Source organism: Rhinolophus sinicus, chromosome 8 (assembly GCF_057876585.1).
Source record: "Rhinolophus sinicus isolate RSI-liver-muscle chromosome 8, RSI-T2T, whole genome shotgun sequence".
Taxonomy (NCBI): domain Eukaryota; kingdom Metazoa; phylum Chordata; class Mammalia; order Chiroptera; family Rhinolophidae; genus Rhinolophus; species Rhinolophus sinicus.
In genome coordinates this window covers 19,715,103-19,722,261 of record NC_142508.1, presented here as the reverse complement: position 1 = coordinate 19,722,261, position 7,159 = coordinate 19,715,103, and positions in this window count along the sequence as shown.

The window sequence follows — 7,159 nt, the reverse complement described above, 5'->3', positions numbered from 1 at the left end:
CTAAAACCTGTCAGAACATTTCCTATGAAAGGACTTATCTAGCTATCTCTACAAATATATTAGCCTGCATTTCCAATTTTGTGGTATCCACATTCCACAGTCTAGAACTAAGATGTGAATCAACAATTATTAAATATATACCCTATACCAGATACGTTCTATCTTCCTTTTGACGTTTTATTTCTACACTTTATCTAGTTCTGGTTATTATTTCTCCTTCCAACACATAAATGTAGTTTCATAAAGCTGAGTAGTCTCTGGCCACTCTCTTTGTATTCTCCCCTGGAAGAATTTTATGTAAGAAATTTAACTCTCCTATTTACAGAGATGATGTGAATTCTGCATGATATATCCAACAGGTATCCTACATCAATCAAACACATAATTTTGGCAAAGAGTTTGCTCTATCTAGCTTTCCCATTGCCATGAATGGCACTGCAATTCTATCAGGTTTGAAAGTTTGAGGAGGCTCAGATGTATTTACTTTTAAACATAGATCAATTAAACAAATAAAATATTCTTGAAACGTTTGAGGTTTAAATAGATACCATGGGGAAATGGGATAGCAGATGATTCATTGAGACTCAGAGAATCAAGTGAGGCTCTTTAGAGAATACATCATTTGACTTTGGGTTTTGAAAATTAAGTTTCAATAGGCAGGGGGCAATATTTCAGGTAAATAGTGTGATTTCAACCAAGTCTGGAAGAATCAAAGCATCAGGAATATACTGGCTAGAGCAAAGGATTATTGTGAGGCATTAACAGAAGAGGAGAAAGATAGATTGGGAGTAGAGCAGAAACAGCCTTAATTCCATCCTAAGAAAGTGAATTTGATTAAATAGTCATGAGGAACCAAGAAAAGGACAGATATGTTGTTACCTCTTTTATAATGATACCTTTTGTTAGCTGTTATGGAATGAATGCGTATCCCCTCACCCCCCACTAAATGTTGAAATCCTAATCACCAGTATCTATAAATGGGATCTTATTTGGAAATAGAATCTTTGTAGATGATCAACTTAAGATGAAGTCATTAGGGTAAACCCTAACCCAATATGACGGGTGTCCTTATAAAAAGGGGCAATTTAGACAGAAACAGAAACATACAACAGGGAAAATGATGTGAAGATAACAGAGAAAACACCATTTACAAGCCAAGAAAGCCTGAGTCTCCCAAAAACTAGGAGAGAGGCAGGGAAGAGATTCGGCCTCACAGCCCTCAGAAGGAAGCAACCCTGCTGACACATGGATTTTGTACTTCCAGCCTCCAGAACTGTGAGGATACTAATTTCTGTTGTTCAAGCCACACAATTTGTGACACTTTGTCTTGGCATCTGTAGGGAACTAATACAGCAATATGGATTAGGATTATGTATGTAAGGGTCTAAAACTGGAGGCAGGAAATACTGTGAAGTAATTGCAATTGTTTGGGAATAAGTGATGATGTCACAGGATGTAGGAATGGAAAAACTGGTACACATATGATAAAAAAATTGAAGAATATTAAGATCCTTAGTAAATTAATTGTAGAAGAGACAAAAGAGAGGAAGAATAAAAATGACTTATAGGTTTCTAATTTAATCCCTTCAGTTCAAAGTTGAAAGAGGTGACAGAGACACTCAGAAGAAATCACCTTGAAATGAAAAAATGGATGTTGTTTAAAAAATGCTTGAATTTTAAGTTACTCTGAAATATTCAGTTTGTTGGTTTAAAAGAAAACTTGAAAAAAGGTCTTGACTGGACATAGACATTGATTTCCATAAACATTTGAAGTAATGAGCTTACATACTGTGGAATGGAAGTGAAAACGGCTAAGGCTAGAACTCTAAGGAACAACAATACTTAAAGACCAGCTAGTAGAGAAGGAGTTTGTAAAAGAAACTCCGAAGTAATCAGGCAAATAGGACATCCACAATAGAGAAGCATTTGAAAAGCCAAAGAAGAAAATGAGTTTCAAGACACATAGAATGGAAAACATCTTAAATGCTACATGGAAATGAAGACAGAGAAGTATTCATTAAAGATTATTATCAGAAAAAAATAAACACATACTTCTGATATATTAGCATATTAATCTAAGCAATAATAAGGCGACTCTCTTGAAATAGCAAAGAATGTGGTGTAACAGACATAAATTTCAGAATTCTGAGAGCTAGTCTTTTTTAACATTTTAACATCTTGAAAATTGCCTTTTACAAACCAACCCATTTGATAAACACTGCTGGCCTAGATTAGATTTGAATTCTTCCAAGAAGGTAGGAGTTTGCTTCTGCCAGTCACAATGGGTCCGACCAACCTGAGACCAGTATAGATTACAATTTCTCCCTAAGGATTTTTTTTTTTGTACCACACTGATAGTTTGAATCAATTGTATGAGTAATGGCTTGTGATTCATTTTCTCAGGATATAATGCATTCTTTTCTTTTTTCCTAGACTTAGTTTCAGATTGCCAGACATCCTTATTGTCACTTTCTGGTTGGTGCATTTATAGCTCATTAAAACTTGTTCTCTGCGTGTAACTCTTTGGTGACACAATTATCCAACTGTGTGCCAGTATCTTCCATTTTGCAATGATTCCCATCTTGTAGCTTACCTCTTCTTCTCTTTAAAGGCTTTATTTTAGGTTCACAGTAAAATTAAGAAGGTACAGAGATTTCCCATATATTCTCCGCCCCCTGCACAGGCAGAGCCTCCCCCACTGTCAACGTCCCCTACCAGAGGGATACATTTGTTAGAACTGATGAACCCACATTGACACATCATAATCACCCAAAGTTCATAGTTTACAAAAGGATTTATTCTTTGTGTTATAATCCTATGGGTTTTGACAAAAGTATAATGGCATATACATATCAGTATGATAACAGTGTTTTGACTGCCCTAAAAATCCTATGTTCTGCCTATTCATTCTTCCCCTCCCCCCCCACAACCACAGATTTTACTTTTGCAAAATATCATAAAGTTAGAATCATATAGTATGTAGCCTTTTCCATCTGGCTTATTTCACTTAGTAATATGCATTTAAGGTTCCTCTGTGTCTTTTCATGGCTTGGTGGGTCATTTCCTTTTAGTGCTGAATAAGTTCCATTGTCTGGATGCACCACAGTTTACGTACCCATTCACCTACTGAAGGACATCTTGTTTGCTTCTAAATTTGGGCAATTATGAATCAAGCTTCTATGAACATCTGTGTGCAGGATTTTGTGTGGACCTAAGTTTCAACTCACGTGAATAAATACCAAAGAACACAATTGCTGGATCACATGGTAAGAGAAGGTTTAGTTTTGTCAGAAACTGCCAAACTGTCTTCCAAAGTGGCTGAATCACTTTGCATTCCCACCAGTAAAGGATGAGAGTTTGTGCTGTTCCACATCCTCACCAGCATTTGGTGTTGACGGTGTTTTGGATTTTAGCCATTCTAGTAGCTGTGTGATGGTGTCACATTGTTGTTTTAACTTGCGATTTCTTGATGACATATCAGGTGGAGCATCTTTCCATACCCTTATGTGCTATCTGTATATTTACTTTGGTGGAATTCAGCCATTTGTGTTTATGCAGAAACCTGCACACAAATGTTTATAGTAGCTTTTTTAATGATTGCCAACAATTAGAAGCAATAAATATGTCTCTCAATAAGTGAATGGGTAAACAATGTTTGGTATATCTATAAAATTTGATATTTTTCCACAATAAAAAGAAATTAGTTCTTGAGCCATGAAACGACATGGAAAGTCCTAAAATATATATTGATATGTAAAAGACACAATCTGAAAAAGGGTGCATACTGTATGATACCAACTATATGACATTCTGGAAAAGGCAAAACTTTAATCATTCAATATTTGTAAAATTGTTATCGAGAGTCGTTTTCAACATAGTGCTGGTAGAAAAATTCTCTTCTGGGGTATCTCAAATACCCAAAGAGAACATTTCAACTATAATTAATAAACAGCTAATGACAAAGAGGTCAGGAAACTCTTGGACTTTCTCCTGTTCTAGGGAGATGGCTTGTTTTTGAAAACAGCACCCATCTTAAGATGGATTACTTCATTTGGCTTTTCCTGTGGACTTCAAGGACAGCCGCAATGAAGGGCGTTACAAAACTCAACTGTCGCAATGTTTATTTAAAAAGTGAAGAATAGGGATGCCAAGATACCTCTTACTGAAAAACAGTAATTAACTAGGAATTAAATATGTGTTTGAGAAAATATTTGTGAAATGTTTCCTCTTCTCAGTTTAGTAAAAGTCATGGGGTGTATCTGGTATTTGTTGTTGTTTTTTTTAATATATTAAGAGAATGTACATAAACTATGTACGTCGAGAAAACCCTGGGTGCTTTTATTTTTTTCCCCTCAATTTGCTGGAAACCAATAGACATCACTGGGAGGGAGGGTGCATGCCTATGAAAACTTTAGGAATAGATTAATAATTGGACCCTAGACCTACCAAAACAAAATCTTTAGAGTATTTAAAACGACAACAAAAAAAGGCTAAAAAAAAAAAATCCCCAGCTTTCTTTCTGATGAATAACTCATGATAACAGCCATTATTGTTACTGACAACTTTATAGACCTTCAACAAGGTGAGGCCCAAATTAGCCAATCACAGAAAATAATACAGAAAGGAAGTAAAGAAAGAATAAATTATTTTGGAGAACTCTGAGGAAATAAATGAAGCCACCTTTGTGTGTTTGTAACTATAGGCTCGTCATTTATTTTAAAAACCAATATAATGCAGGTCTTTGAGTATAACTTTCAAATATCTATTCACTGAGTAGATAGGGAGACCAATTTATTCCTCTTCCCCCCACCCCCATAACTGAACAAGGTGCTAATTCCTTTCCATCCCACCCAGGTTTACTAACAAATTCTAACAATTATTTTCTCCTCCTCCACGCATTATAAAGTTACCAAATTATTGGTAAAACCTGACCAGTACTTGGCACATAAAAAGTGATCAATTTGTATTGTTGGTATTAGGTAGCTTGTAATTAGAGTAGTCTCAAAAAGGAAATGAACCAGGGAAAAAGAAAGATATGGTGACAAAAAGGATGCAATTCAGAGCAGTTAGAGAGAGAGTTTTAAATGGAAATGATAGGAGTATGTGTTGGATATATACGAGATGTTCAATAAATACTAATTAATTATTGAAATTATTATTATCAAATGTTTAACATATAGTGGTGTATTCATGTATAGTACCTTTGTATAGGGCAGAAAACTTGATATAACGTGGCCATATTCCAATTTGGAATAACTGGAAAACAACCGAGTCAGAATCCAGATTAGAACACAGCTGGTAATCCTCTTCTTCCAATGGATGTATTTACGTGAGGTCTGAGGAGTCAACTGGTATAATTTTATCTGTATCTAAGAGACCTGACAATTAAGTTCGTGAACTTGTTGCAACGATGTTGCTAAACTTTTTTTAATATCAGAGGGATTATTCATAATGAATTTGTACCAACTGGACAAATAGTTATCCAAGCTTACTATTTGGAAATGCTAAAATGGCTATGTAAAAAAGTTAGACGACCTGAACTTTTCACCAACAATTCATGGCTCTTGCATCATGACAGTGCATCAGCTCACACGGCACTTTCTGTGAGGGAGTTATTAGCCAGTAAACAAATAACTGTATTGGAACAGCCTCCCTACTCACCTATTCTGGCCCCCAATGACTTCTTTCTTTACCCAAAGATAAAGGAAATATTGAAAGGAAGACATTTTGATGACATTCAGGACATCAAGGGTAATATGACAATAGCTCTGATGGCCATTCCAGATAAAGAGTTCCAAAATTGCTTTGAAGGGTGGACTAGGCGCTGGTGTTGGTGCATAGCTTCCCTAGGGGAGGACTTCCAAGGTGACCGTAGTGATATTCAGCAATGAGGTGTGTAGCACTTTTTCTAGAAACTTCATTGTCCGACCTTGTATATTTATGATGTAGGCATATGCTGCCATGGCTGGTGGAGTGGTGGGACAGCAAGAGGGAGGTAATAGATGCCACCTTGAAGGGGGAGTTTGAGGTGTTCCTGGAGGGAATTCTTTGTCAGGTAGGAAGTTTTAAGTAGAATAAGCTGAATTCACTAACTGAGCTGGAGCATCACTCTTCTCAGAATGGGTTGGGAAATTCTATTTTTGTCTCTTCTAACATAGATATCTGTGTTTCCTGAGCAGAAACACACTGACCTGAAGAGTTGTTTCAGTTATCTCTGTAAGACTTTAGTGGTTCCAGAAATGATGTGGTTAAGACTGACCAAATTGGAGTGTAAGGAACATGGGACAGAGCTCATCTCCCCACTTGGAAAGAGGCTGCCACGTTCCTGGGACACAGGAATATCAAGTGCTCCCACAGTTGGGGTGCCGGAATCTGTATTTTGCAGAAGGGGGAACCTAGTGGAAGAAGGGAAGGTTGTGGAATATGGGAGCAATTAGTAGCAGAAGCTATTTTGTGTTTTTACTCTGAAAGTGTTGCAGAGGCAAGGGCTTTTGCGCGAGTTGGTGAGTGCGTAGAAACTGAAAACTTCCCGTGTAATAAATACCACTATGTATCATCCCATTATGCATCTACCAAATAAATACATGGATACCTTTTGTACCCACAGCCTAGGAAACTTCAGAGCACACACATAAGAAAATACACTTAAAGTAATCAATTTGAATTTCTGAGTCCACCTTTTTTCAGTCGTTAATCTCATGGCGCTTACGTTAAAAGTCTGTGTTTGAAGCCATACCTTCTTTCTTCCTTATGGTGGGAAGCAGAGAAGGACTTGCTCCACATCCAATCCACTGCTCTGGAGGACGGTAACTGAAATATTTCATCTCCCAGACTCTCTTAGAGCTACGATTCCGTGAGTAGGCTAGCCTCTTGAGTCAGATTTGGAGTCAGTAATAAGCCATTGAGATAGCAGCTGTGTGCACAGCACCAGATCCCGTGTCACCTATGATGACAGATGCATCTGACTTTTATATGGAAACGGTGCTGGAGTTTCTTGCTATTCAGTCCATAAAGTTGCAGAAGTTAAGCTCTAAGGAGTAGTAGTCTGCAGTATTTTTATGTTCTGCTCCATTTTTTAAGTATAAAGTTGCTGCAAACATAAAGCCTTATTAATTAAAAAGAAATACTTTCAAAACAATACCATAATCTGACCAATTCT